The sequence below is a fragment of the Mauremys reevesii genome, linkage group 3 (assembly GCF_016161935.1).
Source record: "Mauremys reevesii isolate NIE-2019 linkage group 3, ASM1616193v1, whole genome shotgun sequence".
In the NCBI taxonomy this organism is placed as follows: domain Eukaryota; kingdom Metazoa; phylum Chordata; order Testudines; family Geoemydidae; genus Mauremys; species Mauremys reevesii.
The window spans coordinates 54565675-54591335 of NC_052625.1; the positions used below are offsets into that span (position 1 = coordinate 54565675).

Below are 25661 nucleotides of genomic sequence, written 5' to 3' on the forward strand. Positions count from 1 at the left end.
AAATGTTTTTGCCAGTATAGCTTATTTCACTCACTGAACCAGTACAAGCTATAATGGCAAAAGAGAGCTGCATCTACAATAGGACAACTAGTTGGTATAGTTATACCAACAAACCTTTTTTAATGCAGACATGGCCTAAGTAAAATGATGGTCTCAAAACTGCCTAGACAAATTCACCTCTAAAATATGCAGCAAATTAGATAGAAAACTAGGCTTTTAAAATTATCAAAATAGTCAAAACTACTATGCACAAAATATGCAATTACTATAAACTGAGTATTTTACAAGTGTTGAGAAACTAGCCACTTTGTGAAAAACAGCTGTACAAATAAGAGAAAAAAGTTATGATTTAACATAAGTTACAAAACAGCTCTAAAAACCAATTTAAGGCATAAATAACTACAAACAAGATACAATAAAGCCATCTCGGGAATAGAATGCAAGAAAAAAAGAACCAAGCCCTCCCTATGCCAAGCCTGCATGCATATTTGCCCTTGGGAAAACAAAAAACCACAAACCTTAAGTTTAAAATAGAAACTTCTTAAATTTGTGAAGAATTCCTATGACTTGACACTTTGTCACAGCAAAGGAATGTGCGGATTATATCATGTAAATCTTACTGTTGCGTTCTAAAGGACTTGGCAACTGCTTATCATTAATCTTTAACACAAAGAAGATTCAAATCTAACTACAAGACAGACAATACCTTTGAAGGGCAATTTACAGCACCCCCTCCCCCATAACTGTTTAACCTAATGGGTAGGCCTATATGGATCACAATAACGCATCTCCAAATATACCAGCATTCAGTCTACCAAGTCACATTTCTCACGAAGTCTTGCACCAATCCAAAGAGAGCTTATGGACACAGAACAGGCACGAAACGGCTGGAGGGGGTGGAAAATAGTCTCCAAGCAAATACGACCACATAAAAGGTTCAGTCTCTTAGACAAATGGACACACACTCCAAAAAAAGGAATGACTAATGTATGGCTCGATGTTTGCATCTGAACTAACAAATCCTACAAACGACAGATTCACCACTGCTGGGGGGGGGGGGGGATGATGATTTTTGCCTCTATTGATTACACCGGGAAAAACCCAGCTGCAGCAATGCAACACACGCCGATAAAAGGGCAGCGCTTCTCCCTCCCCGCCTTGGACACGGGATCGCGAGTAGCCTCAAGCCCCCCAAAAAGGAGCTCACGAGCCGGCCCCTTGCGCCACACAAATCACCGGGACACTCTCTATTTACGGACAGCCGCGCCCGGCCCGCGGGCTCCCCAAGGCGCCGGGCGGGTTGGCCATTATCCCTGCGGAGCCGGGCCGGCGCCCGAACGCCCCTGCCGGGGAACAGACACAACGGCTGAGAACCAACGGCCCCCAGGGTGTTTTCACAGAGCAACAAGCCAGCGGCGCAGGAAAACCCGCCCCTGGAACAACGCCCCCCCCCCTTCCCCATAGACCCGCGGGCTGCCCCCCTTCTCGGGCCTCCTCCCACCGGAGAGCCCCACAGCGCACCCCATGCGAACACCACGGTGCGGGGGTGGGGCGATGAGCCCCGGGGCGGCCGCTCACCTCATGGTGCTGCCCGGGCCGGGGAGCCACTCTCCCCCCTCCTCTCGAGCCGGCGCTTCAATGGGCAGCGAGTCCCTGAGCACGAGCGAGTTCTCCGTTCAGCCGCCGGGTCGGGCCAGACCCGACCACAGCGGGGAGCCGGGGGTGAGGGGAACGAGGAGGAACAAACCAACTCGCGGAGTAGGGGAAAGTGGAAGGGACGGGAGCGCCTGCACCAGCGCGCGGGCGTCTCGAGACACCGGCTTGCTTGGCGGGGGGAGGGCACGGCCGCACGCAGGGGACGCGGTGGGCGGAGCAGCGACGCCACGCCCACTACTGGTCTGCGTTCCGTTCGGATTCTAAAGGGGGGAGAGAGGGGATGTGAAGCAAGTGCGGGAAAAACAAACGGGGTTAATGTGCTTTGGCGACCCCTAGTGGGGAGTAGTGGTCCCTCTGCACACGTGTATAGCGTGGGGTTCCTGAGCCCACAAGCACTCCATGCGGTATTGCGGAATCCTCCAGTGGTTTCTCCGCAAAACAGAAGTTCATGTATTGTATGTGACCACTCGGTACTCTTCCTCTATAGCTGCCTCGTATGCTTACTGTTCAAACCCCAGGTGATTTCTCTGCACAACTGCATTGCATATACTGTTGAATCTTCTTACAGCCCTTTCTATACATCACTGCATTCATTACTGGTGAATACTGTGGTGGTTTCTCTGCATGTGTGTATTGCATTCATTGATTTCTCTGGTTGTTCCCTCACCCACCTACCCTGCAATCCAATGATCAATGCTCCACTTTTTCTCCTACACACATGCATTATAATTCATCACACTGTTGGTCCCTGTGAATCTGCAGTGTGCATCTACATGTTCCCCTGAATACCGCTGAGTTTTTCTGCCAGTTGTGGACACATTAGTTCCCCTTGGAGATTCTTCTGTGGCCTCTTTATGCCAGCTCTGCCAATGCAAAGTGCCATAAAGCCCAGTGAACTGGCACTATGGGAAGTTCCTGGATTATATACATCCCACCAGGGAGCTCTAGCTCCTTCTCTTGCAATCGCCCCAGGTAGAGGCAGGGTAGGGTCAGGGGACCAACACTACCTTCTTAGAGGGCCATTACAGCTGAATATAAATTAGAGCAGCCCTCAGGCAATGACTGGATCAGTCCACATGGTCACTTCCACCACTCCTGAGGTGCACTCAAGCTTAGCTCAGCCACAACTAAGAAAGGGAATAATTAATTTTAACTCCCTCTTCCCTGAAATCCATGGAATTGTTGCCTATCGCCCCTGGCATAGCATAAGGGTTTAGGGAAAGTGGAGGGCAGACAATTACATTTACAGAGTCTTCTTTACAGCTAAGGGGGCCCAATCAAATGACTTTGCAAAGCCCCCTTAGACACTGCAGATTTGATTGAACCAGTCTTGCACATGTCATTATTAGGGTTTCCATCCCTCGGGGGTTGTCCTGGAGTCTCCAGGCATTAAAGATTATGTCATCTGATGAAATCTCCAGGAATATGTCCAACCAAAACTGGTAACCCTTGTCACTATACGCAATTCTTTCCTCAACACTTTCTCCACTTAAGGCTTGATTCAGCCACTTTTTCTTATGCTGAGTAATCCTTTACTCCATGAGTTACGTAGTCCTATAGGCACTATAAATAAAGTTGTAGAATCGGGCCCTTAATTTTTCAGGAATGTGTACAATCAGGTCAGCCTACTAAATTAAGTCTACAGGTTTAATTATTCCATGCTTTTGTAATTCTTCTAATTACCTTTCTATGCTCCCATGAGCATCAGGTGCAGGATGTAATTTTAGAAAACTGGGAATATTATTTCAGTCTCATGAACATTTCTGTTACATCTTTTAGTAACCACATGTCTGTACTAAAAACACATAGTATACAGAACTTCTGTTAATTCTTATTCAGCCAATTTCTGTCAATCACTGAATACCTGAGATGGGAGAGAATGGGTATCTGCAGGCATATTCACTGTTTTCTAGCCACAGGGTGTGGGGGGTGTTTTTCTTTTCTTCTCCTTACAAAAAACAAAAACAAAAAACAAAACAAAACCACACCGGTTTCTCTAATTTTTAAATTAGGAAAAATTTAAAGGAAACATTTCTTTAAAAATTACATATATCATAGTCACGCTATACATTTCTGTTCTCATTTTCACATAATTGATATTTACTGTAACCCACCTGAAAGCATTTAAGTCACATTTATTTCATATTACACAGCCACCTCTTCACTGGACAGCACCATTTCTTAAACAGATTCGTCCATAGTCAAATAACTAGTCCAGAGGTAGAGTAAGAGGGGAGATGGTCAAGAAATATATTGACCATCTGTTATAAAATAGATTAAGACAAGGAAAGAAGATCTGAAACTGAAGCTTGTGACCATGTATGTGGAAGGAAAATTATTATACTTCTATTGGCATGAAGATTATGTAAATGAAAATGTTACTGTAGAGGTGAATCACAAAATGCAGATGAGTAATCAGAAGACAAACTAGTATCAAATATCCTTCCCAACAGGTAGGTAACTTTGGCCACAATGTAAACACAGACTAAAAAAATGGACTAATTTGAATCTGACAAAGAAATCTGTTTACTGTTCTTTGATTACTGCTCTAAATGCATGAAGCTTTCAAAACTAAAACTGTGGTGTTTAGATGTTGCTTATGATTATTAGAACTGGGAGCACTGGCTGTTGGGAGTCTGAAAGGACAGGAAACAGGAAGGAGGGGGGAGGAGTTGGAGGCAGAGTGAGAGTTACAGAGGGTGCAGCAGCAGCTTGGTAAAGAGGTTTCCACATTAAAAATAAAGTCCTGTTGAAGTTTGTTAGTACCTTGCCTGGTTGATACAACACAAACACAAGCAGTAGAATGGAGATCACCTATACTAAAAATCACAGTTTGCAAGGCATGAAATACTACAGGTTCTGATGGCTGATAATGGACCCCAATAGTCAAATACATTATTTAAAGAATTCACTAAGATCTGAGATTATCACATTATCACCAAAATATCCTCAGAGCAACAGGATGGCTGAGAGAGCTATTCAGACAGACAGTGAAAAGTCTCTTGAAGTCAGCCAACCATAACAATAAGGATCCGTTTCTAGTTGCACTGGATTTAAGAATATACCAGGAGAAGGAATGGCATCACCTTCACAGATGGTAATGGGCAAATTAACAAGGATGTTGCTTTCTACAGGAGTTCAGTTATTCCAAACTAGAGGAATAACAGAATTTGCTAATAAAAACAAATGAAAGGTAAATTAAACAAAATTTGACTATGAGAGACCCCAGTTTGTTGAGAGTGTTTAACACCAAAGCCAACCACCTGCAACAATCTGGTCAATTGTTCTGAATCAACCTGCCATGTATGCAAAAATGACCAAAGAAACCTTGCAAAAGGGCTATTCCAGGATCCTGCATGTTGGTGGTAAATGTAAAATTGGTGCCTGGTACATCAAAACACATTCTGAAACAGTTAAATCAAGCAATTGAAAAGTCTGAACATTGATATCTGTATTTTATCTAAACTACACTGGCCAGGAGTGGTGAAAAGAAAGTTGAGGATTATACGTTTTTGTTCTCAGGCCATCCCGACAGGTTTTCCAGCAAGGAATGGCCATTGTACTTTCACTCATTGCCCAACAGGCAGTGCAGGGAATGGAGGTGATTAAGAAGTGACTTTTCAGCATCCGATTCCATAATAGCTGCGGACATCTTACCATCATTGCCATGTATGGTTCAACCAAGGCCTATAATGTAGCTGCAGATATTTTTTACCAACAACTGCAATCAATCCATAATGAAACTCTGAGAAGAGATGTCATCATGACCCTGGGCAACTTTAATGCACAAGTAGGAAAGTATAGCGACCTGTGCAAGTACTCTCAGGAAGTTTGGTATCCAGCAGAAGAACAGAAATGGGCAACAACTGATAGAATTTGCAGCTGCCAATAACATGGTGATTGCTGATTCATTCTTCCGTCACCCAAGATTCACAAACAGAGCAGGTACAGCCCAGTTGGTTTCACTAGGACTGTTATTGATCATGTCCTCGTTAACAATCACTGGTGATCAACAGTCACTGATGTATGGGCGCGCAGATACAAAAATGTGCCTCCTACTTTGAAAAAAAAGAAGTTAGTGGGCTGAAATTAGTCTGATTCAACCAAAAGCTCTTCTTACAACCAAGCTATCAAATGGCTTTCTGTTCTGAACTCCTTAGGGCCATCAAAGCTTTAGAGACTGAAATCTTACTCCCTCCGTCATCTGATGAGGAATGGTGTTTCAAGTCATCAGGGCTGATTGCTGCCAGCTCACTCTGGGGCCTTTGACCTTCCAATGTCACCCACAGATCAGTGAAGAGACAGATACAATGGTTGAAGCTGAGGAAAAAAAGTGAGGGTACAGTTTGAGTCTTCAGAGACATGTTTGTCAAGAGCAAAAGCAAAGGCTAAATGAGTTCAATTTCAGATCATCAAGTTTTGTGTTTACAAAAAAAAGGAGGGGGGGAATCCTGGGCTGACTAAGGCAGCCAGTTTAAAACAAGCTGCTGCCAGGCACAATCTTCACATCCTTTACTCAACCTTGCAGTGTTTGCGAAGGGAAGTGCCACCAGCTTATTCAACATGGAAGTGAGATGGCAACATCAGCCCAAATCTGAAGGACCAATTGCATCAATGAGACAATCATTTCAAGATGCTCCTCAACTGTCCATTCCCTGCAGTCCCTCTTCTGTTTGAAGAGGAGCTGGAAGTTCCAGTACAGCCACTGCGAGTTCCACCTTACTCAAATTATGACCTGATACTTAGCTATGGTTCCGTTTATTGTTTGCCATTTTGGTTTGTAAAGAACAAGTAGTCTGCCTTGTTGGACAGCCTTCTTGTTCCCTTCAGGAGAGAAAAGGTGGGAAATCTAGTGGCTTGTTGTTAGGCAATGGGAGGGATTATATAGGCTGGGAAAGAGCAGGAAAATTCCTTCTCTCTTCCGCTCTTTCCTTGGAAAGAAGGGAAGCGGTCAGACACCAGTTATCCGCCTAGAAAACAGCTCATCTCCAAATGGAAAAAGATCTAGTTTATTGTTGGGGTTTATTATTTTAAGGAAAGCATCCATCCATCCACGGGGTTTTACCTCGAATGGTTAGGACTCTTACACACAGACAGGACGTCGCAAGGGGGTTAGGGTGGGAAGTTAGTTAGGCCTCTTACCTGATTCTTCATCATCGTTCATCGCCATTCTCTGCTGCGGTAGCTGTTCCAGTGGTGATCGTGGTCCAGTGGGTCATTGTCATCTATTGAGTCCTGGTCTCAGCAACAGCATCTGAACAGGGTATAAGGAGCAGTCATTGCTTACCCGCTTTTGTAATTCCTGTGTGAAAGAGTACATGGTTATAAATCTGTTCAGTATTATTAATCTTCTCTCCCATTCCTTTTGTTTATCCTATTCCTAATTCCCTAGTTAATAAAAATCAGTTGTTTCGGTTGTGGTCTTTGTAATTATTTTAGATAAGCTCTGATAGATGGGCTATACTGAGGGAATCTTGGAAGACTTCTGTTGGCTCCCTGCAGTCTTCTGGAAGTAGGATCCTGGAATAAATTATAAAAACTAACACCATCTTCCTTCAGCCAAGAAGAGATGTGCATCACAGTCCATAAGCTGAAGTCTGGGAAGGCAACAGGACTTTGTAACATTACCCCTGAGGTGCTGAAAACCAGTGAGAGTATGTGTAATGCTATGGCTATAGGCTCTTCTAGACCATCTGCAGTACTAATACCATCCCCAATGACTGGAAGAAGGTGGTTGTTCTACCTCTGTTCAAAAAGGTCAATAAGGCCAAATGCAGCAACTATAGAAGTATTACACTGTTGTCAGTCCCAGGGGAAGTCTTTGTTTCCATGTCAATGTCCTGAGTTAACAATGTCCTTCATGGCAAAAGCCAGGATACTCAGGGCAACTTTAGACCTGGCCATTCCACTGTCAACCAGATCTTTACCTTGAGACAGTTTTTTGAGAAGATGGCTGCATTTCATAAGCCATGAGCAGTACTTTATATAGACTTCCATCAGGCCTCTGATTCAGTGCATCAAGCAAGTTTGTCGTATCTGATTAAGTGACTTGGCATCCCTGGGAAGATAGTGACAAGAGCTCTATAATGGAAAAACAAAACAAAACAAAGTGGTTCAGTCAATGCCAGATTCATAGATTCCAAGGCCAAAAGGGACCACTATGATCATCATCCAGAGAAGACTAAATTGCTGGCCATTATCATCAAACAGCCTCCAGCTCCAGATTACAACCTGCTCAGTATTAACCTGCCCAGACAGAATATTGAGCAGGTGGCAACTTTCAGGTCAGTAATGTCATAAACGGTGCTGGAGGATGCTTGGAAGATGTGTACACTGCTGCCATGTTTTGGGCCCTTCAGTTGCCTCTGTAGGGATGTTGTGACAATGTTTGCTATGAAGCTCTGGGTCTATAGAACCAGTTATACCGACTCTGTTGTACAGCAGCGAAACATAGGCACTGAGGAAAGCTGAAGAACACTGAATTAAGCTTTTAAATTCTCATTGTCGTTGTCAGTTGCTCCATATCAAGTAGCAGGACAAGATCAGAAATGAGGATACTCAAAGCTGAACCCAGCAACTACCTCCATCAGTGGTGGTTTGGTTTCAGCAGCTTTACCGGTACAGACTCATTAGAATGGGAAGACCAACAAATTAAAAGAATGTGTACAAAGGAATGCCACTATAAAGCTGGTGATAATGTTGGCATCAAAACCTTCAGTGGTATGAAAGGATTACCAGAGATGGATGTAAACCAAATATCCAACCAGACCACCTTGCCAGAGATTGATCTGGATGGTGCTTGATTTGCAACAAGGCCACATCCCTTTAGGATCTGCCATCATCATGATGATGATATATAAAACTACTATTCAAAAGGGCATCTAAACAGCCAGTCCACCTGAGAAGGGATGGCACAGCCAGAAGCCAGCAAAAGTTATCTCCACAGTAGGGCCACAATCATATAGTACAGAATATAGGCCTGGAAGGGACCTTGAGAGGTCATCTAGTCCATCATCTCACTGAGGTGGAACCAGGTAAACCTAGACCATCCCCAACAGGTGTTTATTGTACCTATTCTTAAACCTCCAATGACGAGGATTCCACAACCTCTCTTAGTAACCTATTCCAGTGCTTAACCATCCTTAGCGTTAGAAAGGTTTTTTTCCTAATATCTAACCTAAATCTCCCTTGTTGCAGAGTGCCCCCTCAGTTTTCTTTTCTCAAGACTAAACATACCCAGATTTTTTTACCTTTCTTCATAGGACAGGTTTTCTAAGTCTATCATCATTTTTATTGCTCTCCCCTGGACTCTCTCCAATTTGTCCACATCATTCAAAAAATGTAGCACCCAAAATGATGTGTTACTCCAGCTGAGGCCACACCAGTGCCAAGCAGAGCAGGACAATTACCTCCCAGGTCTTACATATAACACTCATGTTAATACACCCTAGACTGATATTATCCTTTTTTGCAACTGCATCACAATGTAGACTCATATTCAATTTGTGATCCACTATAAACCCCAGATCCTTTTCTCTTGTACTACTGCCTAGCCAGTTATTCCCCATTTTGTAGTCGTGTATTCGATTTTTCCTTCTTACATGTAGTACTTCGCATTTGTCTTAAATCACCAAGATGAAATTCACTTAAGACCAATTCTCTAATTTGTCATGGTCATTTTGAATTCTAATCCTGTCCTCTAAGGGCTTGTCTACACTACAGGACTATTTCGAATCTACTTAAGTCGAATTTGTGGATTCGACCTTAATAAGTCGAATTTGTGTATCCATACTAAATACACAAATTCGAACTTCTGAGTCCACATTCACGGGGCCAGCTTCGACTTTGGAAGCGGTGCACTGTGGGAAGCTATCCCACAGTTCCCGCACTCCCCGCTGCCCATTGGAATCGTGGGATTTCCCCCCAATGCATGCTGGGGGGAAAAATGTGTCGTCATTGAACCGTCAATCCCGCCCTCCCTGTCTTCCTTGAAAGCGCCGGCGGGAAATCTGTTCGCGCCCTTCTCTGGTCGGTTACAGCGCGGACGCCACAGCACTGCGAGCATGGAGCCCGCTGCGATCATCGCTGCACTTATGGCCGTTGTCAACTCCTCGCACGTTATCGTCCACCTCTTCCACAGTCAGATGCTGAGAAACCGGGCGAGGAGGCTCCGGCAGCACGGTGAGGAGAGTGGCGCAGACCTCTCACAAAGCAGGGTACGCCGGGCAGTGGAGATCATGGTGGCAATGGGTCAAGTTCATGGTGTGGAACGGCGATTCTGGGCCCGGGAAACAAGCACAGACTGGTGGGACCGCATAGTGCTGCAGGTCTGGGATGACACAGAGTGGCTGCGAAACTTCAGGATGCGTAAGGGCACTTTCCTTGAACTGTGTGACTTGCTGTCCCCTGCCCTGAAGCGCCAGGACACAAGGATGCGAGCAGCCCTGACTGTGCAGAAGCGAGTGGCCATAGCCCTCTGGAAACTTGCCACGCCAGACAGCTACCGGTCAGTAGCGAACCACTTTGGCGTGGGCAAATCTACCGTGGGGATTGCTGTCATTCAAGTAGCCCACGCAATCGTTGAGCAACTGCTCTCAAAGATAGTGACTGTCGGAAATGTCCAGGTCATCATAGATGGCTTCGCCGCGATGGGATTCCCAAACTGCGGTGGGGCTATAGATGGGACTCACATCCCTATCCTGGCACCAGCCCACCAGGCCAGCGAGTACATTAACCGAAAGGGCTACTTTTCAATGGTGCTGCAAGCTGTGGTGGGCCATAGGGGACGTTTTACCAACATCAACGTCGGGTGGGCGGGCAAGGTTCATGACGCGTGTGTTCAGGAACTCTGGTCTGTTTAGACGCCTCCAGGCAGGCACTTTCTTCCCGGACCACAAAATAACGGTTGGGGATGTGCAGATGCCTACAGTGATCCTCGGGGACCCGGCCTACCCGCTAATGCCCTGGCTCATGAAGCCCTATACAGGCGCCTTGGACACTGAAAAGGAACTCTTCAACTACCGGCTGAGCAAGTGCAGAATGGTGGTGGAGTGTGCTTTCGGACGTCTCAAGGGGAGATGGCGGACCTTACTGACTCGCTCGGACATCAGCGAAAAGAATATCCCCGTAGTTATTGCTGCTTGCTGTGTGCTCCACAATCTCTGTGAGAGCAAGGGCGAGACCTTTTTGGCCGCTTGGGAGGTTGAGGCAAATCGCCTGGCTGCTGTTTACGATCAGCCAGACACCCGTGCTGAGAGAATATCCCAGCGGGAAGCGATATGCATCAGGGAGGCTTTGAAAGCGAGTTTCCTCGCAGAGCAGGGTAACCTGTGACTGTCCACTTGATTTTAAGAGAGCCTGATCATAAACCAAGTTTCCCCCACTTCCCAAGGACGTTTTAAAACTAAGGACATGTTTTAGTAATTAATAATAAATCTTTCGTTGACTTTGCATTTCTGTTTCTTCGTTGAAACATGGAAGCATTCTGTGCTGGTTAAGGTGTGCACTGATGGGTGGGTTTGCAGGAAGGGGCGAGGGGTGCCATCTTTGGATAGGGGTTACCATGACGGCTGTGGGTTTGGGCGTTGGAAGGGGTGAGGGGTGTGGGGGAAGGGTGAGTATCTGCCCCTGGATGAGGTCTCTTTTTGGGGCTCAGGGCACCGGGGAGGATCGTGAGGATCCAAGTGCATGTGAAGGGAAGCCTGCCTTTACATTCGGGATGTCAGGCACCAGGACCCTGCACAAGCATACACATCAAGGAAAGACCGGGCAGCATACACCACACAGACTGTCCCTGGTGCCTAGTGACTGCAGTCTGTGTGTGCCCTGCAGTTGACCCTGCAGCCAAGTCTGTAGCATGGCACTGTGGGCTATGCACTGACATTACAATTCCCCACAGAACAACAGAAAGTCTACTGACACCAGAAACGTGACGGAAACAGTCAGTAACACCAAACCGCTTTTAATAATGTAATACACAGTGGGGGGTTTGAACTTGGAGTTGGGACTGGTTGATGCTGTAAGGAAAGAGCTTGTACAAATTTACAGCGCGACAGTTGTCTCGAACATTATCGGTGTGCTGCGGTGCAGGGACAGTTCTCACGGCCCCTACCGCCCCTCCGTCTTGTCACTTTGGGTGGGGGGGGGACAGGACTTCTTGGCGTTGGAGGGCGGTTGCAGATACACTGCAGGGGGGCTCTCTCCTCCTGACTGCGGTCTTGCAGAACATCTACAAGGCGCCGGAGCGTCTCCGTTTGCTCCCTCATTAGACCAAGCAGCGTTTGAGTCGCCTGCTGGTCTTCCTGCCGTCACCTATCCTCCCGTTCCAGGTGTGTGCGATGCTGCTGACACAGGCTCTCCCTCGACTGTCTCTGCTCTGCCGCCTCCGCTCTGGAGCTGGCCATCAGTTCCTGGAACATGTCGTCCCTTGTCTTTTCTTCGGCGTCTAATCTGAGCCAGCCTCTGCGAGGGGGATGGCGGGGCAGTCCGGGAAGGAGCCGAAGCTGTGTGATGCGAAAAAGTAGGTGATTTCCTTGAACAAATACATGTTTGCCAACAGTAAACACAGTCTAGTCATTTTCAGTTAAGAAGACCAAACAGGGAACCAAGTCTCAGGAGATCTCGGAACTAGTCCGAGATTTCGGAATACGCTCTCATTGGCGCGAATGCACTGGATAGCGCAGCGAGGAGAGACAGCTGCATCCCTCTTGCACAAAGTCCTGGTAAGCCTTACAGTACAGAGTGCTTATCAGTTAGTGCTTAGCTGTGCTCTCCTGCTGGAGGCAATGTGCAAAGCAGAAAAGATGAGCGTTATGCGGCATCTCCCGCCAGTGAACGGAAAGACCCTGTATGCTTTTCCTCTGAGGCCTGCAACACGTGGCTGTTAAGCGAGGGTCATTGTTATGCAAAGTAAAACTCTGTTAAGCGAGGTCATTCTTATGCAAAGTAAAAGTCTACCATGCACAATAGTAACAGTACACTAATTCCACTAATTAGATGCAGCACTTCCACAACGACATCACCCTGAGGCGTGTCAGGCGCACACAGAGAGAGCGGATGTTAACAGAAGCCCTGCACAGACCAGGACCCTACGCTGCCATGCTCGTAGAGGCGATGGTCCCCCTGTACCTGAGGATGGCATGGCGCGGAAGAGTGTGCTTCAACGGAGCACCCAATAAAGCACCTCTCCCAAGAAACCTCTTGCTGAGGCTTTTCCAGCTGCTCTCTGAGAGCTTTTTTGAACTATCCCCAGAGGACTATTGCTCCATTCCTATATGTGTAGACCTGCTGTTTGTATAGTTTCATATTTAAAAATTTTTATATAGTATTTCTATTTTTTATATATATCCCTGTTTCTTAAAAAATAAATGTTTCCCTGTTTGTAGCACTTACCGCCTGATCCTTCCCCTGATTCCGAGTCCGGGTTAACGGGCGGGGACGGTTGGTAGGGGATCTCTGTGAGGGTGATGAAGAGATCCTGGCTGTCAGGGAAAGCGGGAGTGGGTTCGATGTCGCCTGCGCCGTCCTCAAAAGACCCTTCCTCATCTTCCCCATCGGCGAACAGGGAGGAGGAACTGTCCCGGTACACTATTCCGTCCTCGGAGTCCACCGTCACTGGTGGGGCACTGGTGGCAGACCCACCTAGAATGGCATGCAGTGCCTCGTAGAAGCAGCATGTCTGGGGCTGGGCTCCGGGCGTCCGTTGCCGCTCTGACTTTTTGATACCCTTGTCTTAGGTCCTTCACTTTCACGCGGCACTGCACGCATCCCGGCTGTATCCTTTCTCTTTCATGGCTTTAGAGACCTTCTCGAAGGTCTTCGTTCCGCTTGTTGGAGCGCAGCTCCAGCACAGACTCCTCGCCCCACACAGCGATCAGATCCTGGACTTCCCGGTCAGTCCATGCTGGGGACCTCTTTCTATTCTGGGATTGCCCGGACTCCTCTGCTGGAGAGCTCTGCATCGTTGCAGGTGCTGCGGAGCTCGCCCCGATGTGCAACCAGAACGTCAGATTCAAACCGCCCAGACAGGAAAATGAATTCAAATTTTTGCGGGTCATTTCCTGTGTGGCTGGCCAGAGAATCCAAGCTCGGACTGCTGTCCAGAGCGTCAACAGAGTGGTGCACTGTGGGATAGCTCCCGGAGCTGCTAAGTTCGATTAGCATCCACACCAAGCCTAATTCGAGCTAGCAAGTGCGAATTTAGCGTTACTCCACCTGCCGGGGTGGAGTACCAAATTCGAACTAAAGAGCCCTCTAGTTCGAATTAAATGGCTTCCTGGTGTGGACGGTTGAGCGGTTAGTTCGAATTAACGCTGATAAATTCGAATTAAAGTCCTAGTGTAGACCAGGCCTAAAGTAATAAGAATCCCTCCCACGTTGGTGTCATCTGCAAATTTTATAAGCATACTCTCCAAGTAATTAATGAAGATATTGACTAATACCAAACCCCTGCAGGACCCCACTAGATATGTTCTCCCAGTTTTACAGTGAATCATAGATAACTACTCTTTTATATGGTTTTTCCAACCAATTTCAGAGTTATTCTGGAGATCAGCATTGTCAAAATAACCAAGCCCAAAAAGCACCTGGATTAAGATACAACATAACAACAATCCTGGAAGGAGTCATTAGCAGCCATACGCAGGAAAAACCAGACAGATTAATACAGGGTTAAAATAAACTACAATTGACTAGTTAATTGACTTTTCCTTTGCAGGTCACCTTTAAAGGTGCTATCATAGAAGAATTAAAGTAGTTTATTGGGGGGGGGGGGGAAATAGGTATATATCATGTTACCAGTATATAAGTATCTGCTACTGAAATTAGTATAAAAATATATTATGCCTCAGACTTTGCCTATATATACACACACTAGAGAGCTAATCCTCAGATATATTAGACCCTAATAATTAGGGTCATCCCTCTGTGTAGGGGGATCAACTGGTAGCATAGAATTTGTGCCAATACCTCCTACATCACCCCGCCTAGACCCAAGTTCCTGTGGACAACACAAGGTCCTGGCCAGGGGGAAAAAAGGATGTGACAGAAGCCTGCCCAGGCCCCAACAATCCCTGAATGCCATATAGCTGTCTTGGGGCAATTAACAGCTCACAAATTAGAACAGCCTTCAGGCTGCTGGATTTGATGTCAAGGAATTAGATTGGTGCTCAGCATCCCCAGGATCAGATGACTTCAAGATGGCTTAAAGTCACCTTTGCCTCCCTCTCCAGAGTTGTGCTTCTCAGCTATGGCTGAGATTTGAGATCTAGATGTTACCAGAAGGCTAAGGCCTGGTCCACACTAGGACTTTAATTCGAATTTAGCAGCTTAATTCGACTTAACCGTGCACCCGTCCACACCAGGAAGCTAATTAGTTCGACCTAGAGGGCTCTTTAGTTCGAATTCTGTACTCCTCCCCGACGAGGGGAGTAGCGCTAAATTCGACATGGCTATGTCGAATTAGGCTACGTGTGGATGCAAATCGACCTTAGTAGCTCTGGGAGCTATCCCACAGTGCACGACTCTGTTGATGCTCTGGACAGCAGTCCGAGCTTGGATGCTCTGACCAGCCACACAGGAAAAGCCCCGGGGAAATTTGAATTCCTTTTCCTGTCTGGCCAGTTTGAATCTCATTTCCTGTGTGGACATCGTGGCGAGCTCAGCAGCACTGGCAACGATGCAGAGCTCTCCAGCAGAGGAGTCCAGGGAATCTCAGACTAGAAAGAGGGCCCCAGTATGGACTGACCAGGAAGTCTTGGATCTCACTGCTGTGTGGGGCGATGAGTCTGTGCTTTCGGAGCTGCGCTCCAACAAATGGAACGCAAAGACCTACGAGAAGGTCTCCAAAGCCATGGCACTCAGAGGATACAGCCGGGATGCAAAGCAGTGCCGTGTGAAAGTCAAGGAGCTGAGACAAGGCTACCAAAAAATCAGAGCGGCAAATGGATGCTCCGGAGCCCAGCCCCAGACATGCCGGTTCTACGAGGCACTACATGCCATTCTCGGTGGGTCTGCCACCACTGCCCCACCAGTGTGCGTGGACTCTGACGATGGGATAGTGTCGATGGCCAGTTCCTCGGCGATATTCGCGGACGGGGAAGATGAGGAAGGAGATGAGGACGGGGGGGCAGTCGACAGCGCTTACAACGCTGATTTTCCAGACAGCCAGGATCTCTTCATCACCCTCACTGAGATCCCCTACTAACCCTCCCCAGCCGTTACCCCGGACCCTGAATCAGGGGAAGGATCAGTCTGTAAGTGCTCTAAACATGTTAACATTTATTTTTAATGGAGCAGGAATAGTTACTAGTTGAAAAGAAGGTCAATATATATGGGGATAGAACAGAAATCCTCTTGGGAGATTTCCGAGAAGCTCTCCTGCAGGTAATCGAAAAGCCTCTGCATGAGGTTCCTGGGGAGAGCTGCCTTATTGGGTGCTCCGTGGTAGCACACTTTTCCGCGCCAGGCTATCATCAGGTACTCCGGGAGCATTGCCTCCACGAGCATGGCAGCATAGGCCCCTGGTTTGTGCTGGTTTTCACGCAGCATGCGCTCTCTATCTGCCTCAGTGACCCTCCTCAGGGTGATCTTGCTCGGAGACTCCTGCATTTAATTACAGTAATTTGTGTACTATTAGTATTGGGAGTGCTTCACTGTTCCTTTGCATAACAATGAGCGTCACTTTACAGCCATGTGGTGGAGGCTGCAGAGTGGCAGCATACAGGGATCTTTCCCAGGGAACAGACACGAGGGGGTGCAACAGGGGCAGAGTTTATGCTTTCAGGATTGCCTGTAGCAAGAGGACAGTGGTATACATTCACTTTTAAGCAGCCAAAAGTTTTTGGCTTACCATGCCTGGCTGCTCCACGGATTCTGCTGTCCTGCCCCGCTTGTCTGATCTGCAGTGCAATCCCCCAGGCAATGAAAGCGAATTCCGAAAATTCGAACTTTCGCTGAGTGAGTGCTGTGCATGGTCTTGTTCACAGAGACTGACTAGACTATGTTTCTTCTTTGCAAAAATGTATCTTTATAAGGAAGTCAATCCCTTTTTCCCCATCACACAGCTGCAACTGTATCCCGACCTGCTCCAGCATGCCCCTCACAGAGGCTGGCGCAGATTAGGCGGCGCAAGAAAAAGACACGGGACGAGATGTTCGCTGAACTTATGGGCTGCTCCCGAGCCGAGGCGGCCCAGCAGAGCCAGTGGAGGGAGAACCTCTCTCAGCAGCAGCGCTCACACAGCAAACGGGAGGACAGATGGCGTCTGGAGGACCAGCAGGCGACTCAAACGTTGCTTGGACTAATGAGGGAGCAAACGGACACGCTCAGGTGCCTTGTGGATGTTCTGCAGGACCGCAGGCAGGATGACAGAGCCCCCCTGCACTGTATCTGCAACCGCCCTCACCCGCCACAAAGTCTAATACTCCCCTCACCCAAAATAACAAGAAGGAGGTGTGCTAGGGTCCATGAAAACTGTCACTCCACCCCAGCAGAATTTTGAGAAGTCCTTCCCTTCCTGGATCACCCAAGCCCGAATCCCAGTTTCATCCCCTCACTGTGTAGTTGATTATTAAAAATAGTTTGCTGTTCATTACTGTTTCCGTCATGTTTCTTTACAGAAGACTTTGTGTGAAGGGGGGGGAGGGGTTTGGTAATTGCATAGAATGGTCACCATTACCTGGGTACAGACACGGGGGCAGGATCTACAGCAGGTCAAACACACAGTGCGGTCACTAGGCACCCTGGTCAGTCTGGGAGGTGTTTTTCATGTTCCGTGCATAGGCGGCAGGTGCCCTGCTCCAGCTATATTTGGAGCTGGGTCTCTCCCCCCGGCCCTGCCTGGATCGGGCCCTGGCCCCCACGGGTCTCCCCCCGCCCCGCCGCGCAGCGCACCTGCCTGACAGTAGAGCGGCTCCCCGCAGAAATGCTGTCTGGTGCCCCAGGGTCCTAGCGCCTGCCATACACAAATGTCAAGGCAGGCTGCCCTTACCCTGCCCTTCCACCATAGCCCTGAGCCTCTCCAATGCCCCAAACCCTCAGCCCCAGCCAGAGCCCTCATCCCCCTACACTTCCTCCCCTTCCCACACACCCCACACCCATCCTACGCCCCCACCCCCAGCCCAGAGCCTGCACCCCTCACCCCTTCCTTCACACCCACCTGTAAACGTCCTCCCCCGCCACAAGGCCACACAGCCCCCGCACACAGAGTCCCGAAACGGAGGGATGGCAGGCTTAGTTGAAACAACCAGTCCGGCAGTGCAGACCGCTCTAGGAGCAGGAGCCTGTCATTCCTCGAGTGTAGAAGCAGTCTGTACATCACTGCACACCCTACCCACCACAGTCTGCATCCCTGTTTCAACCCTTTAACGCGAATTCATTAGTAAAGAAAACGTTGTTAATTAACACTATTCCATTAACTTTATTTTTAAACGTGTGTTGGAAGGGGGGAAACGTGGTGAACAGGCTATGTAACCGCAAAAGAAAGTCAACAGTAACTGAAAGAGGGGCAGGTTCAGCTTCTCTGTAAAGAATCTGAACAGTCACAGGTTACCCTGCAACCTGAGGAACCTATCTTTCAAAGCCTCCCGGATGCACAGCGCTTCCCGCTGGGCTCTTCTAATTGCACGGGTGTCTGGCTGAGCGTAATCAGCAGCCAGGCGATTTGCCTCAACCTCCCATCCCGCCATAAAGGTCTCCCCCTTGCTCTCACAGAGATTGTGGAGCACACAGCAAGCAGCAATAACAATGGGGATATTGGTTTTGCTGAGATCCGAGCGAGTCAGTAAGCTTCACCATCTCCCCTTGAGACGTCCGAAAGCACACTCCACCACCATTCTGCACTTGCTCAGCCGGTAGTTGAAGAGTTCCTTGTCGCTGTTCAAGGCGCCTGTATAGGGCTTCATGAGCCAGGGCATTAGCGGGTAGGCTGGGTCCCCGAGGATCACTATAGGCATCTCCACATCCCCAACAGTTATTTTGTGGTCCGGGAAGAAACTACCTTCCTGCAGGCGTCTAAACAGACCAGAGTTCCTGAAAACACGCGCGTCATGAACCTTGCCCGGCCACCCGACGTTGATGTTGGTAAAGCGTCCCCTACGGTCCACCAGTGCTTGCAGCACCATTGAAAAGTAGCCCTTTCGGTTAATATACTGGCTGGCCTGGTGGGCCGGTCCCAGGATAGGGATGTGAGTCCCATCTATAGCCCCACCGCAGTTTGGGAATCCCATCGCGGCGAAGCCATCTATGACGACCTGGACGTTTCCTAGGGCCACTACCTTCGAGAGCAGGAGCTCAACGATTGCGTGGGCTACTTGCATCACAGCAAGCCCCACAGTAGATTTGCCCACGCCAAAGTGGTTCGCTACTGACCGGTAGCTTTCTGGCGTGGCAAGTTTCCAGAGGGCTATGGCCACTCACTTCTGCACAGTCAGGGCTGCTCGCATGCGGGTGTCCTTGCGCTTCAGGGCAGGGGACAGCAAGTCACAGAGTTCAAGGAAAATGCCCTTTCGCATCCTGAAGTTTCGCAGCCACTGTGATTCATCCCAGACCTGCAGCACTATGCAGTCCCACCAGTCCATGCTTGTTTCCCGGGCCCAGAATCGCCGTCCCATAGCATGAACATGACCCATTGCCACCATGATCTCCACGGCGCGGCGTACCGTGCTTTCTGAGAGGTCTGTGCCACTCTGAGACTTCATGTCCTCACCGCGCTGCCGGAGCCTCCTCGCCCGATTTCTCAGCATCTGACTGTTGAAGAGGTGTACGATAAGGTGCGAGGAGTTGACAACGGCCATAAGTGCAGCGATGATCGCAGCAGGCTCCATGATTGCAGTGGAGTGGAGTGCTGTGGCGTCCGCGCTGTCACTAACAGGGAAAGTGCGCGAACTGATTTCCTGCCGGCGGGAGTGACGGTTGAATGCTGACAGTTACCCAAGACCACCCTCGACACAGTTTTCCCCCAGCATGCATTGGGGGGAAATCCCAGAATTCCAATGGGCAGCGGGGAGTGCGGGAACTGTGGGATAGCTTCCCACAGTGCACCGCTTCCAATTTCGACGCTTGCCCCGTTAGTGTGGACTCACAAAGTCATATTAGTGTCCTTAGTGTGGACACACAAATTCGACTTTGTAAGGTCGATTCTACAAATTCGAATTAACTTATATCGAACTAATCTGGTAGTGTAGACATACCCTAAGATATCTCAATCTGAGTTGAGTGCCATGCCTTCTCTTCACCCAGCCTGACTCCTGGGAGCTTATTGGATACTAGAGACATGGCTCTATCAGGCATAAGCCTGTTTGAAGACCGAGTGTTTCTATTTAATATCAGTCAGCTGCAGGAAATTTGGCAGTCTACTCCTGAGGGCTGTTTGTGAGCAGACCCAACTGAGTCAGTCTCATAATAGTGTGGGCCACCTTCCATATAGGGTCATGAGGGGGATGCATGACTCATGCTTTGGAGGCATCAATAATCGGGTCTGAATGCATCAAAGGAAGCCTGACTCTTTCAGGGAAATTTCCCCCCGTTTTCTCTGAAATAATTTTCCATTTTGAAATATTTGTTGCTTTGGGACTGTCACAGGGTCTTCCCACAGCTAGTGCACCTTCTCTTGGTCACTCTGGGGTTTACCTGGTTCCAGGTCTGATGGCTCCTTTCCGCCTCTTGCTGCACACACTGCCTTTTCTTCCTGGTTCTCAGCAAGGCAAGATGCTCAGTGTTCGTGGCTTAACCCTCCAGCCAAGTCACACATGTCCTCCCCTTCCAGAATATCAAAGTCTTCTTATGAACAGGCTCAGGCAATCTTCCGATTCACTGGCCAGCTGGTGCCACTTCTTCAATGGCTGGCAGGGGAACCCAAGCCCACTCTCTGCTCCAGATTCCAGCTCAAGGATCCTCTAATCTGCAGCCAAGGTCTGTTCCGTTCCAGACAGACCTTACCGCATTTTCTCTGAGCCTTTCCTAACCTTCTGGCTCCCTCCCTTTCTCTGGGTTTTCCAGCCCCAACACTGCCTCCTCCCAGGGGTAACTGTAGTCTATCTAGCTCTGTAGTCCCCAAACATACCTCCCTTCTCCCCAGGAGTGAACATAGACTACTTTTTTACAGTCTCCCCTCTGCTGTTAACTTCCTATCTTTATAAACCCAGCCCAGCTCATTTCTCCTCAGCTGGGCTCCCTCTTTATTCAGTCCAGGGATTAGTTATGCCACCCGATTCCTTTCACCTTTGGCCTGTTTGGTTAACTGGCCCCCTTCTTAGCCTACATTAAGTCCTTCAGGGCAAGTGTGGGATGAACACCCCATCACAGGTGTGTGTGTATTTAAGAAAAAAATGTGGCTAAGAATAGATCTTATAAGATACGTGTCTCACTGTTCCAATGGTCCTAGGGCAGCAGTATTCATTCAAGGTCACTTCAGCCTTCTTCAGTACACTGCAAACAGCACTATACTCAGTCTGAGAGATTTCTGGAGGTGGTGAAAATGGTTTAATTTTCTCTTCTTTTGTGATTTTTTTTGAAGGCTGATTTTTTTTTAAAATCTGTTTAGGAATTTTTTTTTGGGGGGTGGGGGGAGACGTTTGATTATTTTCTGTAGAGGTATTACATGGAAAGAAAATAACATTTATAAAACAGACAGAACCTGAGAAGTTCTGTGATGGAAAGCTAGGTGAAAGAAGTTAAATTAAAGGAGTGATTTGAGGGAGAAGACAGATGTTTAACCCATGAAAAGAAGGAGTTTGTTCCAAGAATACAGGCCAAGGCAAAGGAGCATAGCTGTGTCCCTGTGCCTGTATTACCTCATTACATGACCAAAACAGAAAGAATTTAAATAACATAATTTATTACTACCAATGATGATGCTCATTTATCTATATTTCACTCAGGACTAGACCATTAAAGTGATGTAGCGCTGTACAATTCAATGGAGCTATGCTAATTTACACAGGTTGAGGATCTGACCTTTAGTTTAGACAATGAAAATATGCTGGTCAGTGTTATTTTTTTAAGTCACTTTTAATGTCAAGTTGCCATGTGTCAGCACATTTCTTGTGTTTGAGTAGCACATCCTGAGAGGAAGTGCTTGTGACCAAAACAAAGAACTATTTAAATGTACTTGTCAAAGGTTTTCTATTCAAATTACATGTGTTCTTCTCAACCTTGTTCTTGTGAGGGTCACAATCTGTTATTTTAGCATTTTTGAAGATTGCCAACTGTATAGATTGGTGGAATGACTCAGCAGGAAAAAAAATACAGGAACAGTCAGCAAGGTCTTTTCTTCAAGGGATAATGTTTACTAACTATAAAAATGAGCAGAAAAGGAAGCAGAAAACTTGCCAGGATGTGGTTCAACCCAGTCCAAAAACCCATGAGTGTGAAGCACAATCTTTGTAACATGAACATTTTTTTCTCCTGTTACCCAAGCAAACAATCTATAGACTTAATTCAAGCGCCTCTGTAACAGGAAGGGAAACATGAGCTGAGGTTAACCCTTTTTTCACCCCTACATTCTATCACACATTATAAAGAATCAAGACAGCTAACCACAAACCAGGGCAGTGTGTCCCTCCAATACATTCCCAGCAGTGACTCAAATATTTTGGAATTTTTTTTCCCAAAAATTCAACAGTTTTGTAAAGAGATTTATTTTTTGTTTTCTCAGATTATCACAAAATTATTATTCTAGTTACAGATCATTACTCATTAAGGATTTTACGTTGTGCTGTGGGCTACTTTGTGGGGGCAAAAATCTCTCTATAAGCACCGTCCATCAAATACAATTAATTGTGTGCCGTGTCAAATGATTCCCTGACATCCAAAAATATTATGATGGTTGTGTTGACCCTTATCTTTCATTCACCTCTGCCTAGTCTCTGCATTGTTACTTTTAACTTCTTTTGTGGTTTCTGGGGTGACATTTAATTTAGACCCTGTATGATATCATCAACCTCATCTTTTACTTTCCATCTCATTTTCCTCTCCCATCTCTTAATGGTTTTACTTACCATCAATCTGTGCACTTTTTATGCATTACAAATAAAATCTTTTTCATCATTATGTACTTTGCTATATTAATCTTTTTTGTTAATGTTTTAGGAGAAATTGTACCTGGCTGCTCTAACTTACACTGGGAAATTGGCCCAGCACACAGCTGGTTCAGTACTGCGGGAATGCAAAACTGTTTAAAGCCATTTTTGCCCCATTTCCTCTTGAGCTGGGTTGTATGCTCCTCAGTCACAGTCAAGGATCTGGGCCATTAATTAATTATCATTATTAATTTGGTGCCAACAGTGCACTTGGAGCTGTACATGACAGAAAAGAAGACATGCTCCCTGACCCAAAGACTTTCATCTAAGGGTGTGGTTTTGCAGGCATTGTACACCAGTGAAATTCTTGGGAGTTGAGGGTGCTCAGCACCTCACAGGAGTGGGCCTCAAACAGATAAGACAAACCAGACATAAAAGTCCTCCACTATGCTGTCAAATATCATGGAGAGGAATGACTGCAGGAGGAATGATTGTGGCTCCCTGAGATAAGGCAACCCTGGATAAGGGGTCCAGCTATAGCTTATGCTACTGGCATTGTTCACATAAGGTCCCTTACAGCAAGAGAGGATTAAGTATAGCAGAGGTTCAGGTCTGCCATGCTCCCTCTTTTCCTTTACATCAGAGGATAGCAGGACAGGAAATGGCCACCTTGCTTCTACCAGCTGTAAGCCATTGGAGAAGTCTCCCCAAATCTCCAATTGGTTTAAAGCTACTTTGCACTGTGCAATGTGGCCTTAGTGGACCAAAGAATCTAGGCAAAAATGTACTGGTTGACCCAGGGAAAGGTTCTACCCTGATTTCAGTGGTAACAAGATCAGCTTTTTGAACATCCTTCTCTTTCCTCCCCCTCCCCCTATCATGGGTAGATGAAAATACTTTTACTAAAGGGACAAGGTGGGTGAGGTAATATCTTTTATTGGGCCAACTTCTGTTGGTGAAAGAGACAGAGCTCTTTTACTGACATTGGTTAGTGTTTGTGGACTATAAATTTAGAAATAACTTAAAATAAAAATAGTGCCCGAATAAAGGAGATGATGATAGCCTCTTCACTTCTTCCCAACACTGCAGTATTTGCTTTTTGGCAACAGCTATAGCCAAATCCACAATTTGGATTTCAAATTTAGCAAATGATAAATCTATAAGACCCAAAATACACAAAGCAGCAGTTGTAAAAATATCCTTTTTCAGTGTTTCAGAAGTAGCATAACAAACATGTTGCCAAGTGAATTAATGTTTCTATATAAAGATACAAGGAGAAATGAACTCTATAAGATCTTAGAACACCAACACATGCTGTTATCATTACTATAACTAACATTAAATTCCAAAGTAAGGTACACTCTATAAAATAAATAATGAATAGTTTGCAATCGAACCTCCTCAACACATTTAAGAATATGGTTCCATATTTAAACCACCTTTGAAGTGAAATATTAACTCCACTGAGCATTTATTCTATATTTCCTCCATTAGTTCAGTTCCTATTTTTCATAAAATAACTACAGAAATATAGTAATGGGCCTTCTAGTGTTCCTATTGGTTTTAGTGGAGCAGGAGCAGGCCTGATATCTTTTTTCTTGATATTGTAATCCTATATGTTTGTTATAAACAAACTTCTATATTATTATTCCATTTATCATGTGGTCCAGACACAATTTATTCACTTAGACCCATAATGTAAATATTACAATGAACTGATTATGTACATCACTTACCTCAAGTGGATGGAATCAGAACTGTTAAATGATGTGTCATAGCTTTATACTGCTAATGGAGATTTGCCTTTTAAAGAAAAGAGAAGAATTTTGCAATGCCTCTGTATACACACCTGAATTCACTTTTCACCAAAACAATTCCAGTAGGGGTGTTGTCTGTAGATATTGTATATTAAAAACTAGGTAATACTAGTTGTGTGAAGCAAAGAAAGAGAGATTTACAACAAAGCCCTGAGGGATGTTCAGACAATCTGTTTATTTAACTGTGATGATTGGCTGAATATTCCTAACTCTCTAATTGTGAAGAGAGGTTGCCTTGTGCAGTGGAATGACTCTCATCACTGCAGAATGAATGGTTCATTGTTAATACACCGGGGGGGGAAGAGGAGGAAGGGCAGGAGAAAAGTGACAGCTTTGTATAGTTTTAAATTATTATTATTATAAAAAAAATACTACAACTATAGGACTGAGATAAGTAGCCTGTCACCTCTCAGCTGCTGCTGGTTCAAAACCAACCAGAGTATACATCAAATAATCCGTAAAATGTACAGACATGTAATGCCAGAAGGATGTACTTAATATTTTTACCTATTTTTGTGGACAAATCCTACCCCTTTAGCCACAGAGGACCCCAGATGCACTGGATCCAATGCAGCACTGAGTGCAGGGGGCAAGGGGCAGGATTTGTGGCCTTGCAATGCTTGGGGCCATGCTCTGTGAGGGTCCTTGGATGTCCCTTTGCAGCAGGATCTGGGGTTGGAGAGAAAGAGGTTATCTAATAAAAGGGAGAAATAAAACATTGACAATGTTAAAATATTATGGGCTATATCCAGCATTTGTTCTCCACCTCACCCACCCAGGCAAGGCAATAGGTGACAGAGAGAGAGAGAGAGAGAGAGAGTGTGCGTGTGTGGAACAGGGGCGACTCCAGACCCCAGCGCGCCAAGTGCGCGCTGGGGCGGCGTCCCAGCGGGAGGGCGGCAGGCGGCTCCGGTGGACCTCCCGCAGGCATGCCTGTGGAGGGGCCGCTGGTCCCGCGGCTCCGGTGGAGCATCCGCTACAGCGCCCCCCGCAGCGTGCTGCCCTGCTTGGGGCGGCCGAAATCCTAGAGCCGCCCCTGGTGTGGAACATATATCCACGTACACTGGCTTTGAACAAAACTGTTTTATAGGGTACTATTTTAATCTTGAAGTTGAACCTGTAGCAGAGACATAATTCCAAGATCATTAGATATTTGAACAGGTGGACTTCA

At 46.7% G+C, this 25661-nt stretch overlaps 1 protein-coding gene and 1 long non-coding RNA gene across 17 annotated transcripts in view; both read right to left on the reverse strand.

Annotated features, from left to right (window-relative positions):
* Window positions 1–1907, reverse strand: part of ENAH (ENAH actin regulator) — a 175219-nt gene extending 173312 nt beyond the window's left edge. For 13 of the 15 annotated variants that reach the window (XR_005596167.1, XR_005596175.1, XR_005596174.1 and 10 more), the window contains exon 1: window positions 1579–1907. The gene's annotated coding sequence lies outside the window, so the exon portion shown is untranslated. The remainder of the gene's footprint in view (window positions 1–1578) is intronic. The other 2 variants (XM_039530280.1, XM_039530278.1) reach the window with 2 other exon arrangements.
* A 1864-nt stretch (window positions 1908–3771) lies between these two features.
* On the reverse strand, window positions 3772–25175 carry LOC120401536. 2 transcript variants are annotated; one of them, XR_005596513.1, is made up of 5 exons: window positions 24998–25175; window positions 24410–24476; window positions 7584–7737; window positions 6799–6910; window positions 3772–5976 (listed from the first exon to the last, which is right to left on the reverse strand). It is a non-coding gene; the product is annotated as an uncharacterized LOC120401536 (long non-coding RNA). The 2 variants fall into 2 exon arrangements; XR_005596512.1 differs by having other exon boundaries at window positions 6799–6958.
* Window positions 25176–25661: the final 486 nt, after the last annotated feature.